The sequence below is a fragment of the Mytilus galloprovincialis genome, chromosome 5 (assembly GCF_965363235.1).
Source record: "Mytilus galloprovincialis chromosome 5, xbMytGall1.hap1.1, whole genome shotgun sequence".
Classification (NCBI taxonomy): Eukaryota; Metazoa; Mollusca; class Bivalvia; order Mytilida; family Mytilidae; genus Mytilus; species Mytilus galloprovincialis.
Window position 1 is genome coordinate 68,767,713 of NC_134842.1, and position 23,921 is coordinate 68,791,633.

Sequence of the window (23,921 nt, forward strand, 5' to 3'; positions counted from 1 at the left end):
CAATTTCTCAGCCATGCCCTTAGTGCACCAATGAAGGATTGACAGGAACACCAGCAACTTCCCTTAGTCAATGCAGTACTTTTTTAGCCGAAAAAAACTTGTCACGTGTTGACGTAAAGCGAAGGAAGCGCTCCTCCCTTGACGATAGTTTTTTCTTGTCTACGAGATATCGACCTATCCTATGCAGTTGTAATTTGTCGATATCTGTTTGTTAGTCTCTGAACTGTTGCCTAGTGCACATTAAATCGAGCCATGATGTCAACAACCCTCATTTCGGCATCAACCGTTTCAAGACCTTTCTGACTGTCATATTCGGGGTGGCCTGGTTGACGCCCCAAGCAAATTTTTCAACGGTGTTTGTGTTTTTCTTACCAATGGTGTGTTTCTGAACGTTAGTGAAAAAGAATTTTTTAATATCGTTTTAAAATTACAGGTACAGAAGGTAAAACATCATTGACACGTGCAAAGCTGAAATGGCGCGAAATCAATCAGCAGGAAAAAAGTACGACTGTTACAGGTAAAACTAAGGATTATATCAATGATGTTTAAATATTTTTTTCCAAAAACAACAAAAAAAAATTATAAAAAAAAAGTGTTTCTAAACCTTTTTGGCTCAGTATATATACGGAAAAACAAGGTGGATATTTAATCATCGGCTCTCGTGAAGTTCTCCTGTAGGTTAAAAGAAGGGGACAGTATACCTCTAAGTAATAAAACTTTAAGATTTGTATTCTTTAAATTGTATAACGTCTTAGTCTGGCTTTCTCTTCAATTTTTAGATTATATTCAGAATCACGTTTTTATGCCAGATCTTTTATCATTTGTTAAATCAAAGACATGTAGTAGATGTATTTTTTTAGACCAAAAAAACTATCATACGGTATTCCACATGTACGGTGAATTAAATTATTGACAAGCATACCACATCTTCTTATATTCATTCGTTATTTGATGAAGATCTTCAACAAGCCTTAAAGGGATAATTCGCGATTTTTCACTTTAAATAAATGATTTGGAAAATGAACTTATTGATAACTATACACTTTTTAATTCTAAATAATTATGTTTATCCAGAGACATATAATTGTATTATATGTCTCTGGAACAAGCATGTGCATACAATAATGCATGTATGTATACGCATAAGTTTCTCGCTACATTAAAGACCCGTAATTTAGGCCTTCCTCTTTTGTCTGCTCTATAGTCGGGTTTTTGTCTCTTTTACACATTCCTCATTTTCATTCTCAATTTTTGTAGTATACGACGGTATATTGTTCCTGTATCAAATACCATGTACATGTACATATATGAGGCTATGAAAGTAAGTTTACAGAAATAAAGATGATAGTGGAATAAGCACTTTAAATTACAGAATAAAGAGATGAAAATATAAAGAATAGATTAAATGATTCATGATTGCTTAACGCCCAGTTACAAATATTACACTCTACCCCTCCATCTTTTTGTCCATCCTATTTAAAATGATTCTTATAGGAGGGTCTGAGTTAGGGGGGGGGGCTGTTTTTCTGTAAACATTTAATTTTCACCCCTTTTTTTCTAATCTTCAAAAAATAAGTCTATTCTTTAAAAGTAATTTTTTACGCATTATTCTCTAATTTTTCCCCAGTTTTCTTTAATCTTTAAAAAAAAAAAGTAAAAATCATTCTTTTAAATGAATGAGAACGGTGATTTCCAAACAACAGCAAGGCTTTCATTTGTTACTCAACAATGACGTGTTGGTGTGTATTGTTCTGCATGATTTAAGTGCTAGTTCTATGAAGTAACAAGTCCAAGTTTTCATCAGTTCTTTTCAGTGATTTTGACTACACATAAGAAGATGCCAATGAGACAACTCTTCGAAGAGACCAAATGACACAGAAATTAACAACTATAGGTCACTGTACGGCATGCAACAATGAGCTAAAGCCAACCGCATAGTCAGATATAAACAGGGGCGGATTCAGGCTTTTTGAAAGAGGGGATGTAGTTTTGTAACGAGGGGAGCGAGGCGAAATTTTTTTTTTGCCCCTTTTTAGGACTTAAAACATAAAATAAGTGAAATATGCACTTTTTAAACGGTTCCTGGCGTGGGGCATGCATATTTTGTAGTTGCTGGTAAGGTGTAAGGGTTGGACATTTTAAATGCTGCATCTCCCTATTAATTCACGAAGTCTAGTCTGATTAATCATTTAAAAAAAATGTCCAAGCAAAAGGGGAGGTGTACGCCCTCTACGCCCCCTCTGGATCCGCCACTGAATTTAAAGCCCGAGTAGAAGTATCGGAAACCAGTTCATATTGACTGAATCCTATAGTCTGTTACCACGAAACCAAAAAAGGTTTACCAAGTTTGTTTTCACTTTTATCATATTTTTACAATGATAACTTTGATAATTTTCTTTAAATTTTAAGAAGAGAAAATTCTGTTACCAGATAATGTTTAGCATTTTCTTTTATTAATCATTCAATAAAATTCAGGTATCTTTTAGCGTTTTCTTTTATTGATCATTCAATGTTCATTATATTTTTAGACCACGCATTTCTCTAATCTTTATTTTTTATGCCCATTATTCTCTAATCTTCATTTTTCAACGGCATTGTTCTCTATAAATCATTGAACCCCATCCAAACCCTCTTTTTTTTTATTATGTTGTACATGTACTGTTATACCACTGATCGAGACTAGGGTGAGGATAGGGAGCCCGCTAACAATTTTAACCTCGCCACATTATTTATGTATGCGCCTGTCCCAAGTCAGGAGCCTGCAATTCAGTAGTTGTCGTTTGTTTATGTTTTACATATTTATTTTTCATTCATTTTTTTTGTTATATAAATAAGGCGGTTCGTTTTCTTGTTTGAATTGTTTTACATTGTCATATCAGGGCCTTTTATAGCTGACCATGCGGTATGGGCATTACTCATTGTTGAAGGCCGTACGGTGATCTATATTTGTTAATGTCTCTGTCATTTTGGTCTCTTGTGGACTGTTGTCTAATTGGAAATCATACCACATCTTCTTTTTTTATATTCCTGTCCTTTTAAAATGCCCATTATAGACATATAATAATACATTAGGCTTAACATTTCAATTTATAAATATCAAATAGCGAAAAATTTATATATTTATTCAATAACGACAATGTTGCTGCAATAGATGCCAAAAACATCAACAATATTTTATTGAAAAGAAACGGCATTTTATTTCACTTGTTCTTAAATAAAAAGATGTTTCATTTCATTTGTTATATACGGACACTGTAAATTTTGAATGTAATTGAGTAAATTTTTTTTTATATTTATATATTGTGTCTTATACGTCTCTCATTTATCTTCTAAAGATTGATGCATACAATGCAAATGTTTAAATGTTTTGTTTAGTTCTGTGATTCTCATTTTATGTTTGTATGTGGTGAGACTTTAAAAAATAATAATAATGATAAAATATTGAATCTAAAAATATTTATACTTGAGTCAGAAAATTAAAACCAGCAGTGTCAAACATGTTTAACACTCAGCGGGCATTCGATATCATTGACATACTAATAGCACTAATCGCAATATGTATACATGTACATATATTTTGGGCATCTTATCAGTAATCTCTCTATTGAAGATGTTGAAATATATGTATCATAATTATTCGCTTATTAGGCAAATTCATATTCTACAAAGATATTTTCAATCATTTTAGTTTTGATAAATACCATTACAAATAACTTATTTTGTCTAGTTGCCTGTGTGAGGATATTTGATTGATAAAATTCAATAAACAATCTAAGGTTGTCGGGTAAATGTCTTATATATTTCAACATCTTCAATAGAGAGATTACTGATAAGATGCCCAAAATATATGTACATGTATACATATTGCGATTAGTGCTATATAGTATGTCAATGATATCGAATGCCCGCTGAGTGTTAAACATGTTTGACACTGCTGGTTTTAATTTTCTGACTCAAGTATAAATATTTTTAGATTCAATATTTTATCATTATTATTATTTTTTAAAGTCTCACCACATACAAACATAAAATGAGAATCACAGAACTAAACAAAACATTTAAACATTTGCATTGTATGCATCAATCTTTAGAAGATAAATGAGAGACGTATAAGACACAATATATAAATATAAAAAAAAATTTACTCATTTACATTCAAAATTTACAGTGTCCGTATATAACAAATGAAATGAAACATCTTTTTATTTAAGAACAAGTGAAATAAAATGCCGTTTCTTTTCAATAAAATATTGTTGATGTTTTTGGCATCTATTGCAGCAACATTGTCGTTATTGAATAAATATATAAATTTTTCGCTATTTGATATTTATAAATTGAAATGTTAAGCCTAATGTATTATTATATGTCTATAATGGGCATTTTAAAAGGACAGGAATATAAAAAAAGAAGATGTGGTATGATTTCCAATTAGACAACAGTCCACAAGAGACCAAAATGACAGAGACATTAACAAATATAGATCACCGTACGGCCTTCAACAATGAGTAATGCCCATACCGCATGGTCAGCTATAAAAGGCCCTGATATGACAATGTAAAACAATTCAAACAAGAAAACGAACCGCCTTATTTATATAACAAAAAAAATGAATGAAAAATAAATATGTAAAACATAAACAAACGACAACTACTGAATTGCAGGCTCCTGACTTGGGACAGGCGCATACATAAATAATGTGGCGAGGTTAAAATTGTATATATTTGTTAAGGGGCCAACTGAAGGACGCCTCCGGGTGCGGGAATTTCTCGCTACATTGAAGACCTGTTGGTGACCTTCTGCTCAGTGTTGGTTTTTTTCTTTGGTCGGGTTGTTGTCTCTTTGACACATTCCTCATTTTCCATTTTCAATTTTACAATGGTACGTAAATTAAGATTTTATTCGAAAAGACGGATTTTTCTACATGTTCTACATGTACCAAAAAAAATGTACAACTATTGAATATTGTAAATGTTTAATGATGATACATGTCTAGATCTAGATCGAACTGCTTTGCTTCGTCGAAAGTACGAATATAGAAAAATCACAGATTTATATTACAACTAGAAAGTCCTCGAACAGTTGAAGAAATCATCAGAATTTGTTTATTGTAAGTTATTTTGTACATGTATAACTATAATGCGAACCCGAAGTTGTGAAATCGCAACTAAGCGTACTTTGGAAAAGCGACGGTTCTATGAAAACCTATTGTCAAGTTCAAGTTCTGTTTCGACATCATTGTAATATATGTCACTGAACGTTAAAATTCAATCCTTTATTTCGTCTTCGTCTTCGTCAAATAGTGCTGTTGGTTTATTTTTATTATTATTACATACTAGTATACATGAATACACCACAAGTTATTCCTATGTAATCTCATTTAGATATTTAGTAGTTTAAACATATTTTATTGTTCTAAACAAATGGATTAGAAATTTAGTGCATGCAAAGTAAATTTTAAAGATGACAATGATTGCAGTATCTGTGTGAATCTACTTCTCAATCACGCTTCATAAAGATATTACAGAATATTCAAGATTTACAACTTTTCGTGAATATGATTGCCAATGGAATAAACCATGCAGCAGATTTCAAAATAACCATATTAATTTGTTTCTGAATTATAACAACTGAAACTGTAATTCTGCTGTAGTGCACCTTTAGAACTTGTATTTCAGATAATTTGACCACGTGACAAGAAATTATACAATAAACATTGGTCACGCACGATAGGTTCTGATGTAAGACACGTACCGTTACAATACCCAGTTTACACGCATCAGCGCACACAGGTTTCTCGAATGGGGCAGTTGATTGGAGGAAAGTTACCAAAAACAACGCCTACCTTTACCTATTATCCAATCAAACGCCTTTGACATAAACATAAATAATACATGAGTAATATTACAGAGATTTTGAAAAAAGTTGAGACTCTAAATTCTAACTTAAAATTATAAATTTATGCTCGTAATGCATTTTCGCAATTTACAATAAATGCTATACATACTTTCACCTATCTAGTGAGGAAAAAATAGAAATTAAAAAAAAATTGCAATTTACAACTATTTCGAATTATAGTGCACAGCAAGGACGTATATTTGTTTTCCGTCCTTGTGCACAGTTTGTGATAAATGGGTGTCAAAATGTATTAAACAGAAACCCAAAGACCAGTTTCAAGAAGAATTCTTTGCTTTTATGCAGAATCGCATAAAACATAATGCTGTCATATTTTCAAAAAGAATTATCAATTAGAAAACTCCTTTTTACATTTCTAAATTCATATATTACGCAGATATAGATGTGGTAGTTGCCGATTGAGTCCAGAAGGTTTCAGGATTTACACAGAGAAGACAGAATATGTCGTCTCTGTGACACAAACAACATTGATGATGAGTACCATTACATTATGAATTGTAGAACATATAAACTATAGAAAAAGAAGGAAATGTTTAAGGAACTACTGTTAGTCAAACCCTTATATCTTTAAAGCTGATCAACAGTTAAACTCATCAAATATTGTAATATTAGAAAAACTATGTAAAAGTTATAAATGTGAAAGTCAGTCCTCCAAGCTAATTTAATTGTATCGTTTACACATGCATGTACTAATGTTACCTTATAGTTATGTGTATGTATGTTCTTGATAACTAATAATTGAAGTTTTATGAGAAATAAAGTATTCGTATTCCTTTAAACATGTAAACCATAAATTGCAGCACACGAAGACAGCCTACGGGTAAAGTACAAGTGAATATATCACAAAAAGATTATATTTAATCCTCATCCGTACGCGTCCTTGTAAATGCCGAAAACTCTGGATTTTCTTTGAAAATTACCTGAGAGGTTATAAAAGATCTAGAAAAGACCAAAAATGAATTGAAATAAAAGATTTTTGTGTAGACGAGTTACAACATTGCATAAGCATGATTAGGAAATTTGAACAAAAAAAGTTCGTGCTCATCTTTGTAGTGGCGAAAAACACGCATATCGAGTTACGTAGACGAAAAAGAATAATTACATTCATAATAATTATGATGTAAATTCACGAAATTAAAAGGTTATAATTAGAAAACAATCTAAAACACGATTCGTCATTCCCCATGTATAATTATAGATTAAAACAAAAATATAATTTTAATTCTGAAATTCAAAAGGCATGTTTCTGATACGTGACAGTTCAGCGAACACTATTACATGAAATGCACGATGATATTGACCGAAAACAAAGGTGAAAGATTCAAATTGTAAAATCATTCGCTGAACGGTAGAATTTCTATCAATCATTCAACGATATAAAAAGACTTTTGAGTGTAAAAGTATGATAGAAATACTTTTAATTTATTGAAATGCCTGTTATATTGTTCCAGTCATTGGTTACTAGTGCAAGATTGTCAGTCCTTTTCGATATTTCATAGCACTTTTACAAATTCTGAAAAAAAAAGAAAAGAAAAAACTAATATTCCCATGGGAAAAATATATCTTCCCATGAGAAGAAAATTGTCCCGCAAAGTGTTCAACTCCCACAAAAGGGAATCTAACCAACTAAGAAATGCATAATCATCTGTAGATTGATTTTTATACATGAAACGATGTGTATTGATTTTACTTGGTTCAATGTTCAGTGGCAAGTATTTTATATATGCGCAGGTCCTGAGACAGATAATCAAATTATCAGATTGCGGGATGACGGACAGGAAGACTCCAAACGTAACAGTGTGAACTAGCTGTCAGAAACTTAAGTACTCTCAGATTCTTTCATCGTTGAAGACCCTCTAGCGACTATAAAGATGAACAGGAATAAAAACGCTGACCATTGATAATTTGTATTTTTGTTAAGCTCTGACTTTGTGTTCGATTAGGTCCCGTGTATGTTTACCCCATATTCCTTTATTTTCTATAAAGGCGTCTGTCTTGACACTAAGTTGACACGACTTAATCATGTTAATACTAGTTAAACCCTTAAATGTAAGACACCAGATGGAAATACTCAAAAAGGACAGCCAGTTTGGTTCTCTTTAATGTTAGAGTTCAAATCTTCATGAAGAAACGACTATATGTTTTCTGTATTCAGCATAGAATAATATCTTCTAAACTATATTTTTTTCGCACAATGTCTGGATATTGGTGGACAGGCATTATTGCGAAACCAGACATTTACAAATGAAAATTAACACTTAGACTATAGACATTTAGTAGGGAAGTAAATGAACAAAAGACAAGTAATTCAGAAACATAAAATTGAGAATGGAAATAGGGAATGCATGGATCACGCAAAATTAAGCAGGGGCGACATCGGAGTAATGGGAGTTTGCTTCTTGCAAGACATTCGCCGTGAAAACAATTTGATATGAAGACAAGCCTTTGTACTGTGACTTTGTTTTAAAATTTCAAACATGAGGCTGTTACGGCCCTGGTCAATGTTTTTAAGCAATACATAGTTTCCTTTCATTTTGTTGTTGGCTTTCTGAAATAAATGTTTACATATTATAGACTATCATGATCCTTTTTTTTCAATTTCAGTTAAACACTATGTCTGATTTGCTTTTTCAGAAACTTTAGCATGTTTCAATATCTTTTTCTTTTTCTTCATCTTTTTGAAACTCTAGTTTTGTATTACCACTGACCAGTTCAGGAAAAAAAACAGCTGCTTCATGTTTGTATAAATGTGTTTGTAACCTTTCTAACATGCTATTATTTTCCGTTATTTTTTATTCCGTGTCTATAGATAGTCTTGATCGGAGAGTCAAGATTTATTTTGTCTGTTGGTTGCTTGGCTAGCGTAAGCTAATCGATTTACCTCACATTTTGAAGTTGGATGGAGATTGTTTTTAAATAAATGCCGTACCTTTGTACTTTGGTTTCCTGTCGGTTTTTTCTCAATTTTAAATTGGGAAGTTTTATCATTTGTTTTGCATGATTATTAATTTTGACTTGCAAATGAACAATTATTAAATCTAGTCCCATGTGTGCTAGCGAAATGTCTTTAGTGTAATCTCGGAGTGTAATTATGGCACCCTCAACGGAGTTGGGGTGACATATTGTTATTCTACGTTTCTTTTTTTTCTTATTATTTTTATTATTCTTCCACACATTTTGTCCATCGTGTTTCTAAGAATTGAGTGATCCAATGTTGTTGGAACTATAACATAATGAGGACCCCCATTTGAAGTTGTGCACCTTGCTATGGAATGGTAAAAGATGGCCGCCGTTTTCATGGAAACAGCACAAATGCGAAAAAAATCAAAGTGGTCCAAACTGGAAGAAACTCGACAGGAATGTTAACTGGCATGTGCTGATTTCCAGTTTGACTTTGGAATTTTCAAAATGGCTGCCGTTACCATGGAAACAGCTAAAATATCAAAAATTCTAACTCTTTCGTTATAAGATCCAACTGGATGAAACTTTATCAAAATGTTCTCCAGTAAGCCAAGATGTCAAGACAATATTTGGATCGTTAAAAATGGCCGCCGTTGTCATGGAAACTAGGGCCAAGTTTTGCATTGACCCTATGGAAAAATGCATAAAATCTGCATTTTCTCAAAGAGTAGTGCATCAAAGTAAATGAAACTGTACTGACATATAACATGACATGTGGCAAAGAGATGTACGCTTTTAGAATTTTGGAATTATCTACTGTAACCATGGTTGCAGCACAAATGTTGAAAATTTCCAAAAAAATCAAAATGCTGCAAACTGGATGAAACTTTACAGGAATAGTAACTGACATGTGCGGAGTTGCATTTTGAAGTTGGAATTTCCAAAATGGCTGCCGTAACCATGGAAACAGCAAAATTGTCCAAAATTTCAAAATGCTCCAAATCTAATGAAATTTTACAAAAATGATGACTTGCATGTGTAGATGCACTCTTTGACTTTGAAATTTTCAAAATGGCTGCCGCTCGGCTGGCAATGGGGGCACGAGGGTGCCATCCGTTATTGCTAGCAATTACAAATCTAGTTTTTATTTCAACTTTTACGTTTGCTTCAGCACAACCTAAAACACGAAAACTTTCATTTTCTTGTAAGAATGAGATTCGTTACTTCAAACAAAAATCGCTTTTATCTTTTTTTTTTTTTTTTTTGCAGTAAAAGACCGGTTTCTTAAAAAAAACTTTCATACAATCGACTAAACGAAGTATAAGCTTCGGGAAGGTCAAGAATTATAACATATTTTTCGTAATTTAGCAAAAATCGAAAGTTTACGGTAATTAATGGTCGAATTGAAGCTTAATACCTACCAAAAAATCTCAATGAGCGAAAAGACTTTCATTTTAGTCATCTCTGGTGTATTTATGATGGCTTGGTTTGAAGCGAGAACAGACGAACTATGCTTACTAGTGTTGCATAAAAAAAACATGAGGATATGGTTTGTCCTTTATGAATCTATATTGCAAATTTGACTCATATAAGGATAATGTTTGTCTCATAGAAAAATCGGTAGTTTTAACCGATAATTTATTTTTCGATTTTTATCGGATATAGTTGTTATTTTTGAAAAATACAAACCGTATAATTAATTATTAAAGTTTCGTATGCATCATAAATCAACCGGCTCCGGCAACTTTTGACTTGTTCTAATATCAATAGTAATGATTTTCAGCGGAGAAAAAGATAGATATTTTGGTCGTGGTTGAAAGAATCGTAAAAGTGTTATTTTTCTAAATTCTGTTTGTTTAATCGGACAAAGTAGAGTCTTAATTTGATTTTTTTTGCCGAACTGGACTCTATATTGTGTATTGAATTGAAAGTTTGCAAACGTTCCGACCAATGAAATTCATTTTAATATGTAACGCGAACTTCAACGAGAGCACCTAGATGAAATATTTTATCTATACTACAATCAGTTTTAACCTAGAAATTTCCGCTCAAATATATAGGAAATAAAATTATATGAAAACAACAATGCAGAATGTTTCTTTTCCATTTTTTTTAACAATGTTTATGTTCATTTCAATTTGGTAAGTAGACTTATATTTAATGCCCAAAACGTAAATATATGTCTTCTTTTAAAACATAAAAAAACGTGAGAGTATGCCGATAAATAGCCAGTCTAGGTCGTTAAACTTAAATCAACTTACCCATCGTTATCGCAGACTAAAATTTATCTCATATATATATGTTCATTTATTACAAGTACGTCAGGGTGCATGACAGCACAATAATCTTTTTACAGAATCGTAAGAACAATATTTTTGTTTGATATTTGCTTCTCTTCCACAATTAACGCCCGATTTGGCCAGTGACCGGTATTACAATTTAACACAGTTTTAAAAGTTCAGTGGGCTGCTACTTCATTTATAATTTTGGGTATGACTTTCTGTTTATCATATTCAACATACGTCAACATTGTCTTCATCAATTTTATTATTCAATTCATCAAAACCTTGTTTTTCATTACAAGCTTTTCCGTATATCAATATACGGCAAGAGAATGAATATTTGTTGCTTACCGGAAATATAAGATACATCGATTTAAATTATGTACACAATAAATAATTGCTGTGTAGTTTCCATGTCTACATTTGATTTACGAGTACAATATAGTAAACATAAAAAGAGAAAAGAGAAACGGTAAATATACAGGAATACATAAAGTTTCGTAAATAGTTGCAAAGGACCACATGTTACTTACATGCCATGAGGTTTCATAGCATTCAGTAATTTTTGAAACGCACATATATATGTGCGATAAAGATCTAGTGCATTTGAGCAAATTAAATTTATGTTATCCATCTAACTATTTTATTTTCAACAGATTCCCTAGTTTGACATTTTTAAACCACGCGTGCATATATATTTTAATGTTTTTATTTAAATGCCTTATATATGAAAATGTCACGTGTATTACACCCCAGCTCCTTTGTTCTAACAGGGGTGATCTGAGCCGGATCACCCCTACCAGATCACCCTAGTTTGAGTTTCTTTGTTATGCATGCTTTCCTTTGTTCTGTAACATTTTGGCGGGAATGTCAAATCCACTATAAAACTTATAATTAATTATACGGAAAAGACTATCTATCAAAATCCACGTAGAAAAAATCCAGTGTATATGCTGGGATTCGAACTCAAGACCTTTAGCATATCAAGCCACGACACATACCACTACACCAGGACGAGTGGATACGAATGAATAGTAATTTGACATACTTAAAGGAAGCAAGATCTTTTTATAAGTGGGGCGAGTTGTCAAACTTTATTCAGTGGGGTTTAAACCTTTTTCGTTAATAACATGAATAAGTGAGTTTTCAGACTGATTGTTCAATTTGATTTTACACTTTTTCAAAAATGGGGCGAGTAGGTAAACAAGAGAGGGGCGATTTTTTTTTTTATAAAGTGGCGATATAGTTTGGGACGATTGGCAAGTAGGGCGAGTTGACATCATTTGATATCTACTCATCGTGTTGGAGGGTCATTGAGGGTATACATTATATAGTAATATATAAAGTATATTATAATGGTTGTATGGCATTCTAAAGTAGATTTTATGAACTGTAAATGGTTTTCCGTCTAATCTAAAACAGCTGGGATGTAAAATAGTTATCCCATTCGGACTTGGTGTTTCAGTGTTAGATCACCCTCTGGCCTCCGGCCATCGGGGTGATCTTACACTGACACACCGCGTCCTTGTGGGATAACTATTAATTATACGTTCGTTTAATTAAATTGTGGAGCATGTGACTTAATAAGACTACGCATTTAAAGTTTGAAACGAAAAACGATAGATACATCGAGGTCGTTTTGCTTGGGTGATTTACCTGTAAAAAGCTCGGGTCTCATCCATGTTTAAAACGAATTAATGGATGTTTGAAATAGTTTAACGGGGGCGTGGCCTATTAGTTTAACGCAACTAACCAGCAACTTGATTTCAATTGATTCACCGCAGAGAAATCTATTTGACTGGCGTTAAAATGAATTGATATGAATTGATATGAATTAAATATAATTTTTAATTTTTGTCAATCTTTATCAATAAACGATCAATCTCATTTAAATAGCGTTAACACGTTTTTGTCCGTTCAAGTTAAATTCGGGTTACTAGTGCTCTAAATGTCTTATTTTGGATTGCATGCAGTCTCATTGACGTGTACTAGGCCGTACTACAATATGTGTACACATTTTAAATTCTGTTGGTAAAATATAGATTCCACACCTGTAACAAGTGTATTACGATATTTCTCCACTCGAGACAGTTAAATTTAAATATTTAAAGCGCGAGGCTTGTCGAGCTTTTTAAATAATTAAAATTTAACTGTTGAGAGTTATGTACTTTTGATGTGACGTCATCAGACATGGTCGCCTTTTTTTCATGACGTCAAACTAAGAAAATTCAGAAGAAAACAAGAAAATTTAACATCACAATTTAATTTCAACCAATCATTTGCTGGGAACAGATTTTTCGCTACTGAAGAGAAATATTTTTCTCACACCGGTCAGGAAATGTCATTTAATTAACTGCTCCATAGCACCCTGTATAGCCCCGATACAGATGAAACCGGACGTTGACGCGTTCGAATCGAACACATCGTGTAACATCGAGTTCAACAGTAAGGAATTAATACTTTTAAAGAAAAACCAATATCTATTCTTCGGATATTATGCTCCAATATATTCTTTGTCATAACACTCATTAGTTACTAAAAGGTTTTTCAAATGTGTGACATTTTTATATATAAACATAAAAAAAAAACGCACGACGAAATCAATGATAAAACGTGCTTGGTATTTTTAAATATTCAAAACTTAATGTTTCTCGTACCTCATAGTTTTTAAAACATACATTTTTGAAAATTTCATAGTATAAATTAACAAACTTATAAAGATTGTTTGTTTATGTTGTATCTAGAAACAAAAAATACACGTTTTAAAGTGTCTTTATTTTCATGTTGTGTACGCTTCGTTGTCATTACAACTTTTTATACTGTACGCTTCGTTGACACAATATTACGTTTGTCAATGAATTTTGCATGTATTAAATTATGCTTTTATATGATTATAACCAATATGCATGTTTGAAAATAATAATTAACCACCATAACATGCAGCCAGCAACACTCTTGGAGGAAATTTGTAAATGTAAAAAAAATCCTTACGTATACGAAAGTGTTAATTGGTAGGAAAATACAATAACTCGACAGATGCAAATATGGCTAAGAATACAGATCAACACGTCTGATTTCTAATTTGATAGCATTTTTTAAAGTGTTTACCATACGACAGTCAATGTACGGTTAGGTGGTGGGTTGGGTGCACGCTAACATGTTTAATCCCGCCATATTCTGTATGTGCCTCTCCAAAGCCAGGAGCGTGTAATTCAGTGGTTATATATATTTTTATGTTCACTATTTTGTTCATAAATTGGGCCGTTAGTTTTCTCGTATGAATTGTTAAACATTTGTCATTTCGGTGTGTTTTGTAGCTGACTATGCGGTATGGGCTTTGTTCATTGTTGAAGACCGTACGGCGACCTATAGTTGTTCATTTTTGTTTCGTTTGGTCTCTTGCAAAGAGTTGTTTCAATACCACATCTTCTTTTTGATATAGACAGCAATCAAAAACAATCAATGGATTATAGGTTAAGCCTTTTGACCTGAATCTCAGAAGCGGGTCCAAGGGGTCATATATTACATTAGAGTTACATTAAGGCTAAAGAATATGTGTATACAATGAACATGTAACTGATAGCCATCAATGGTAATACAGTTACTTTAATGTGAAGATTTAAAGATGAAGAGATAATTCTTAATATTAACTGGTTTACGTAATATAGATACAATGGATAAGCGTTGATTCTTGAAAAAGAAACCATGAGCCCGCAGGGCGAATGGTTTGTTTTTCATGAATCAACGCTTGTCCATTGTATCTATAACTTAAACTATTGTGATAATATCTATTCAAAATTAAAGCCTATTCTTAATTAGAAGGTATTGCAAGTGAGTTTAAATAACCTGGTTATTGTGACAAACGATGCATTACAATAAATTATATATATTACAATTAAATGGTTAAAACAATACAAATACATGCTGAACACGCCACGTCTGCCCTTAACGATTTTCATTTGTCAGGCATCTGGACATTTTTGACAAAATGAGACATATTGTATCTTATTTCTCATAAGATTGAGAATGAAAATGGGGAATATGTCAAAGCTGTGGACAACCACTTGACAAAAACATATATATAGCATATATTTAAAGCATGTGTTCGACATTTCTAACAAGAAGTCTTCTTCTAGGCATAGCACGATTTTCTAGCATATTAGGAATTTGTGAATAAACAGATGAAATCATACTATATTGATTTATAAAACAAAAATGAACACCTAGAATGTAAACATTTTCATTTCAAACATGTGGAATAGCTAACAATGATCTGATTATAAACGGAGAAACTCGCTTTTATTAAACAAAATATCCACAATAACTTAAAAAACAAGAAACAAAACCGGAAAACTAAAGAAAAGAGTCAACAAAATATAAAATACAAGGATTCGAACCTAAACCGCCAAGTCTTAACTCATTAAGCATAACCATGAAACCTCGCGACTACCAACTGATACACTACGAATGCCTATTATTGTTTATATAAATGTACAATCCATGTGTGTCCGTTGTACCGATGTATATCAAATATTCATTTATATATATAAGTTAGACAATTAAATCGTAACCAATTGGTAGTCGAGAGGTTTCGTCGATATGATGATGTTAGTGACACTTAGGAGAATTCACGGACGGGTTCGATTCCCAGTGCAGGCATACAGAAATTACAAAAATTAAAGATAACTTTTTAAAATAATTCCATTAGTGAACAGAATTCAGTAAATTGGCCAATTCAAACTTAATGAAATTAGACACACAAAGAACACAATTGAATACAATTTGGTGAGTCCATTAATTCAGCGACGGATTTAGGAAGCGTTGATTCTAGAAAAAGAATCCACGGTAAATGAATAGGTTGACGTCACCACAATGGTTTAATTTCTTCAACTATGTTTTTTTGTTTGTTTAATTGTTAAGGTATAAAGATTATGCTTAATTTCCTCGAACATTACTGTAACAGTATTTTTATTGTGGTGCCAAAATCTAAATGATTGGTCATTCTGGTTATTATAGCCCCTTTAAGTCTATACCCACCCATATGCCTTTCATTGCACAAGTTCATGCGTTTTATTACGTCTTTACCTAAAAGCGTTTGATATACTGATTAATACTTTTGATACATGTTCCTGATTTACCTCTTAGTTGTAATTCGCTTAAAGAAATAACTATCAGTTACTTCAATTACTCCTTTGTCGATATTTATGTATATGGTGTTTGTGTCTTGTACCGACATTTTGAGTTGAGCCAATTGCAACTATACAGTTGTTTTTTTTTATCATGTTGTGCTGTTACACCAGTGTCCTATGTTAATGAGAGGGTTGGGGGCTCACATGTTTAATCCCGCCGCATTTTTTTTTTGTGTCGGCCCAACGTCAGGAGCCTGTAGTACATTGGTTATATAGATCTGTCATTTTTTCTTCTTCTTTAATACATAATTCATAAGTTATAAATATATAACCGTTAGTTTTATCGTTTTAATTTTTTCACATTTTTTTTTTAATCGGGCCTTTTATAACAAACTATATGGTATAGATTGTCCTCATTGTTAAATGTTGTACATTGGACTATAATAATTGCTTTATACACCCACCCCATTTAAACTTTGGTGGAAAGTTGTCTCACTGGCCATCACACCACATCTACAAAGCTTAACATGTTTAAAAAAAAAAAGCAGTTGGAATGCCATCTAAGGCGTTCGGCAAATTCAGTTCAATGAACTCCTATGTCTGCTTTCGTGAATGCGAATTTGGACCCGACCTCAAATTGTGAAAAGAAAGTCATTAAAGTTTTATTGACTGTACTATACTTTTAGAAACTTTATTTCCTCTGGAATATATTTATTAACTGTTCATTTCATCTGGAATAACGTTGAAAGTCCCAATTTTCAATAGAAACATTCTTATCAGATATACGCTGGTTAAATATTGCAATTTTGGCTTTGGATGACAGATATTTTAAGTTCAACTACTTTGACTAAGTAAACAAATAAACATTTACAATAAAATACAGAAAAAGGGTCGCTGACATCATCTCGAATACCTTGACAAAAAAGTGATTTGTGACGGGTTTTGTCAACGAACTGTACAGTGATTATTTAAAAACGCACAACATTTGGTGGAACGAACAATACAGTCAGAGGAAACTTATTTAGTATGATATTGCGTTTAAGGAACATTTGAAGGCACGTAGCAATTCAACGTATAGTTATTCATTGTTTCTTAAGGTATTAATACGCAAAGGTGTGTGCACGAAAAGATATTCAGCATTGTTTATCTCATAAAACGTATGAAATTGCACCATGTCTGTGCGTTTTGCTTCTAACAGTTTTATCAAACGTTCTATGCAATATCTAAAACTTACAACAACTGTATAATTGAATAAATAAACTAACATGCACATTGACATATTTATATATACTCAAATAAGATCTAGAGAGGCATTCGAAATTGTTGTCATCCCAAATGTTGTCCTGATTATCGCTTCGAACGCGTCAACGTCCGGATTCATTTGTATCGGGGTTATACGGGGTTCATAGGCTTACATGCAAAACAGCTGATCTTTGAAAATTAAAAAATTAAAATGCTACATAGAATTCTTTTTTGCATGTTCATATTATTTATGTACTAATGTGAAATTGTCATTAAATAAATAAAAAAAAAAAGAGGGTCATGCAACAAAGAATAAAAAGTTACGTAACCCTGAAGTCAAAACAATTGTTTTCTACTTTCTGTTTGCTGTTTTTCTAGGCCTCACAACTTCCAGTAAACATGAAATAATCCTTCCACTTTCTTGGATTGATATCCCCAAAAAGATGCAAGATTTTTCTTTATTCTATCTGTATGTTTAAATTCAGCATAAACTGTTGATGAAACAGAAAACAATTAGTCCAGAAAAAAAAATCAGAAAAATTGGACAATGTTATTTCCCTCATGTTTTGACATGCACAGGAAACAAGTTGTAATACAAGACTGGTACCTATATATAAAATAAAATTATATATAAATATACTGAATAAATACTAGTAAATGATTTGGAAAATACGTTGAAGGTATAAAAAGTCATGAGCATTCCGAATGCAATAAGGTTCTATCCGGCACTCTGGTTCTAAACCTTCAGTTGGTTTCATCTGGGTTGTTTGGTTCTGAACCTTGGTTCTATCCGGGTTTTTTGGTTCGAAACCATGGTAACTGGTCCAACATCCGGGTTGTTTGGGTATAGCATCCCGACTTCTTGGTTCCATCTGGTTTCTATTCTAGATTATTCTAATGTTCCCGTTGAACTTGGAGAAGATAACCACAAGTATCCGAATAAAAAGATAAAGTAGGTCAAAGACGCTAAAAATGTTTTTAAACATTAAACATTTCAGGATCGACGGTAAAAGAAGCTGTAAGGTATTTATTTTCTCATTCTAATAATTTTGATTAGGAAACTAGATAAAAATAAAACATCGTTTAGATTTTAAAAATAAAACGATGTATTTATTATATCGAACATCCTTTTATTTAATTCAGTCGTTCTTTTTATATTCCCTTTACTTATTCCTTATATTTCCGTTAATATTTCTAAAAGTTTCAAATCAATAAAATTAGGACCTGTCGATCAATTGGCCAACGATTTGTCCATCTAGTCACTTGACCAGTTGACGACTTGCATAAATATTTGATTGCACATTTAAAGTTCGAATGAATTTTATTTAATAGCTGCTTTGTAATAATGTCAGATTTGATAGAAATACGTGTGAAGTATATATGTAACAATTCGTTTTGTTCAAAACGGAATGTTAAAAGACACATAAATAGAAAGTGATGATCAATTTAAATTTGTTAGCTTTATCTAATTGAAAAATAAGTTATAAAATATTACAAAAATGTATATCAATCAAAGAAAATTTCGGGCCAATCATACCAATATTTTGGACCTAATTTCTATTTCAAAAAACAACGGCAGACATTATCTGTTAACAAAACTCTGTTCGTTACCGGTTAATAAGTTAAATAAAATTTTGGAGGACTGCAACACTATTTCATATAGCAGTCCTAAGTATGAAATTGTTCAAATTATTATGGCATATTGTTATTCTAAATTATTTCCCAAAATTGATCGCCCTGAAGATCATAAAAAACATTTTATTAAAATTAAGTATGTCAATAAAGGCTTTGATTTTGTAAATATGGCCGGTATATTTAACGACCATTCTGTTAAAGAACAAATTCCTGGATATTTTGACAATACTGAGCTACATGTACCTCTTATTTGTTATATTTACAAGAAATCTACCCGTAAATTTGTGTTTAATTATAGTCAATTGTGTAAAGACGTTAATATCAGTGAAAATACACCTACCTTATGTAATTGCAGTAATTCCGAATATATTTATGGACCCATTTCCCATGTTATAACAGGAGATCTTAACATCGTTCAAGACCGAGAGTTAAAATCATTCCTCAGTAAAGGACCTAAATATCGTCCCCCGTCAATTATTAATTGGAATGAGTGTCGTAATATCATCCACGACTCACTCCATACTTACTGTATGAAATGGATAAAACGGGAAAAAGCTGACAAAAAATCTTTGGACTCTTTTTTTAATTCAGTAATGAACATAGTTGATATACGTATTCAACATTTTAAAGAACATTTACTATAAACGATAACCACAATAAACCTATTTCTCGTATCAAACATAAACTAAAAGAACTAGCCAAGGAATTTGTTTTTGTCCCGGCCGATAAAGCTGCTAATAATATTATTATTGTTTGACGTAAATTTTACATTGAGGTTCTGAAAAAGGAAATCACCAATTCACCAACATTCCAACTGACTCCATTTTCAGAAAACGAAATCTGTAACAAACATAAACTTTTAGCCACCGCTTTACAAGCAGAGCCAAAAACAATGAAAGTCCCAACTATGTATTGGCTTCCGAAGCTACACAAAACCCCTTACAAATATAGATTTATTTCGTCTTCAAGCCATTGTTCAACTACTAAATTGTCTATTCTTCTTACCAGCACACTTGGTACAATTAAAACCTGATAATAAATTGTGTAAATAAGGCCTTCGAAAATAGTGGAATAAATTACTCTTGGAGTGTCAAGAACTCGTTGGAAGTACTTGATAAATTGCATGCTTATATTGGTGATTTTGAATCTGTTCAAAGTTTTGATTTTTCTACCCTGTATACCACATTGCCTCACATTCTCATTAAGAAAAAATTCACACACCTAATTAAATGGGCATTCAAAAAATCAGAATGTGAATACAAATGTTCAAACTCTTTTAGGTCATTTTTTAGTAGCAATAAACAAAAAAACTATGTTAATTGGACATGCTTTGATACTATATATGCCCTTGAATTTTTACTAGATAACATTTTTGTTCGCTTTGGTGATTCCGTATATCGTCAGATTATCGGAATTCCAATGGGGACTAACTGTGCACCACTTATTGCGGACCTGTTTTTGTATTGTTATGAGTTACAATTTATGACAAAAATAAGCAAAGACCCATCGAAACAACATCTGATAAACAAATTTAATAATACTTTCAGATATTTGGATGATATTTTGGTTCTCAATAATGACGACTTCAGTATGTATATTAACCTCATTGGTTGATATCTTTGGCGGAAGTACATGTGATACATCCTCATTCTTTCAATATCCAAGCAGTGGGAAGGTCGTGCTCCACGTGTTGTCGGCAAAGTAACTATATTTTTTAACTTTTACTTAGCCTTGGTGGCTTTAAGACCTTGGTGGTCATTTATATATATGCCTTGGTGGCAATAGACCTAGGTGGTCATTAATATATGCCTTGGTGGCAATAGACCTAGGTGGTCATTTATATATGCCTTGGTGGCAAAAGACCTAGGTGGTCATTTATATATGCCTTGGTGGCAATAGACCTAGGTGGTCATTTTTATGCTTTTTTACATTTGCCTTGGTGGCAACATTGAATTAAAAATACTACCCTTCGGGGCGTCAAGACCTTGGTGGTCATTTATATTTGCCTTGGCGGCTTCTTTTAGACCTTGGGTAGTTATTATCAACCCAGGTGGTCAGATATGTGTTATGCCGTGCGGGGCAAAGTGCTATCGCTATATAAAATATATGTGGAAGTGGGAGCTCTTGCCATTTTGGAAATCTGTAGTTGAAAGGAGAATAATAAATTGTTTATACAGGGTAAATAGTTTCTTTTGTTACTTTTGAGTGTTGTAGACTTTTCATTGATTATTACATCGTACATACTGATAGAAAATGCTCTTTAAAGACTTTGTTAGAAAAGAATAGACTTATCGAGAAAGTGGAATATTTTAGTATGAAATGTCACTTGATATTAATGTTGTTTACCGGAGTGATGTGTATTGAATTAAAAGGTGTCTTCGTCGAGGTCCGCGTTCAGCGGTCTGTTTGATTGTACATAGAATTGAATAGAATGTTTTTGTTTTCAGATGGTGTTACCTACAATGAATGAAGGAGAAGCGATACATAGGCGGATTTAGGGGGGGGGCCCAGGGGGCCCGGGCCCCCCCTTTTTGGGGAAAAAATTGGTTGCTTATATAGGGAATCACTGAAGCGTGACTGGAGCGGGCCCCCTCTTAGGTCAGTCAGTGGGCCCCCACTTATGAAAATTTCTGGATCCGCCACTGCGATATGACATTGCACGATGATTCATGTCAATGAGTTCGAACAACCTAAAAGGAAAGGATTTTTTCTGATCAGAATATGGTGAAAATAAATTGTAATTTAAGTAATGTTTTGATTTCTGAATATAGGAAAATATATATTTGTGATGGAAGCAGCTTTATGTTCAAATGAACCTATCTAAAAGTAATTCTAATAATTTGTCCGTAATTTCATGATGTTTACTATTGAATGTGTATATACTTTCATTGATATGTTGAAATATGTCACGAAAATCTTTTTGTCTTGGGAGATTAAATAATTGCAATATTTTTGTTTTGTTTTATTTAATTAATATAATGTTGAATGATTTTGTATACTAGTACAAATGTATACTTAAATTTTATGTATGGTTAAACTTTTTAATTTAAATTTCTTTGTCTACAGTTCGAGGGACACTGATTCCCTAGTGGTTTTCCACGTGAATTGTAGGCAAAGGGATTTTTCCTTTTCAAAGTGTGACTAATGCTGTCTTAAGTACAAATAAATAAACAATTTGTTATTGGTGTTAATATATTTTCAGCAGACATGTGAAGAATCAAGGGAAAATACAATTGTCAATGTTCCTGATTAGGAAGTAAAGAGTGTGTTTGATTCAACAACAGTAAAGAAAGAGACAAGCCAGCATAGTTTACACTTGGAGGTGAAGTCCCTTTGCTTACAAGCTTTCCACATGCTGAAGATGTTATTAAAATAATGATAATGTTCATTTTGATATGAGTTCATTGCCTTAACTCAACTTTTAAAAATCTGTATGTGGTCAAATTCATGAGAATTTATTGAATTATGAACTTTTTATAAAGAACTGTGTACACGTATCTTGAAATGTTTAGTAGTGTTTTAAAGTAAATAAGGAATAGTATTTAATAAAAAGTGTTGGAAGATATTTTTGTTTTGAGTATTGGGAATACTATTCCTTAAGGGAAAGCCTTACTAGTGGTGTAATTTGAGATTGGCCTGCAAACATGCTGTATGGACTATAGAGTTTTCTATGCCCATAACTTAACATGAACTGGATGCAAGATTATATCAATCACTGAGGATATGTGTATAACCTCATTGGTTGATATCTTTGGCGGAAGTACATGTGATACATCCTCATTCTTTCAATATCCAAGTGGTGGTTGGTTTAAGGGCTATGTTTGGTCAGGCAGTATGTATTGCCTGTTCTGTTTGGGTTGATGAGGTTCTTGATAAGTTCCCACCTCTCCCACCCATTAGTACCAAAATGTGGATATGTTTTTGTATTTAATTTTAATATTGATATTACATGTATGCATTTTGGGTTGATGAGCACGAGACAACATTAGAAAAACATGAGCTCTTCTGCATTGCATTGTGCATAGAAGTCAACATTTTGGTTTCTGAAACGTTTAGATATTATCTTGTATTCGGTTCTTTCCTCTAGAGTTTTCTATGCCCATAACTTAACATGAACTGGATGCAAGATTATATCAATCACTGAGGATATGTGTATAATGAAATTTATCCTGTTGAACTTACTTTAAATAAAGCTAATACTAACAATGACCACTGCCCTTTTCTCGATCTTGATATCTATATCACTAATGGAAAGCTGAATACTAAAATTTATGATAAAAGGGATGATTTTTCATTTCCTATCGTTAGTTATCCGTTTTTAGATGGTGACGTTCCCTTGTCACCATCTTACGGTGTTTATATATCTCAACTTGTACGATTCGCTCGTGTATGTAATAATGTTTTAGATTTTAACGAGAGAAATTTATGTATTACTGAAAAATTATTACACCAGGGTTTTCGATATCACAAACTAGTCAAAACATTTACTAAATTTTATCATCGGTATAAAGACATCATTCGTAAATATAGCTCAACATGCAGACTTCTAATACGTTCAGGTATTTCACATCCAATTATTTATGGAAATATTCTTTATAAAGCACAAAGGTGTCAGTATTCACCTCAGAAACTTACAAAACCTTTGAATAGACTTATTAAGAAGGGATATAATTACGATACTGTTGTCAAGTCATTAAAGATTGCATATTTTGGCGTTAATATTGAGTCACTGATAAGGTTTTTGCATCGGAACTAAACACATTTATTCTAAAAACAGTTGTTGGCATGACACGGGTTATGTTCTTCTCATATATGTAAT

General features: G+C 32.4%; 1 long non-coding RNA gene across 1 annotated transcript; it reads left to right on the forward strand.

Annotated features, from left to right (window-relative positions):
- The first annotated feature begins 21,746 nt into the window (after positions 1-21,746).
- Positions 21,747-22,663, forward strand: LOC143074689 (uncharacterized). Its single transcript, XR_012978008.1, has 2 exons — positions 21,747-21,826; positions 22,305-22,663. It is a non-coding gene; the product is annotated as an uncharacterized LOC143074689 (long non-coding RNA).
- Positions 22,664-23,921: the final 1,258 nt, after the last annotated feature.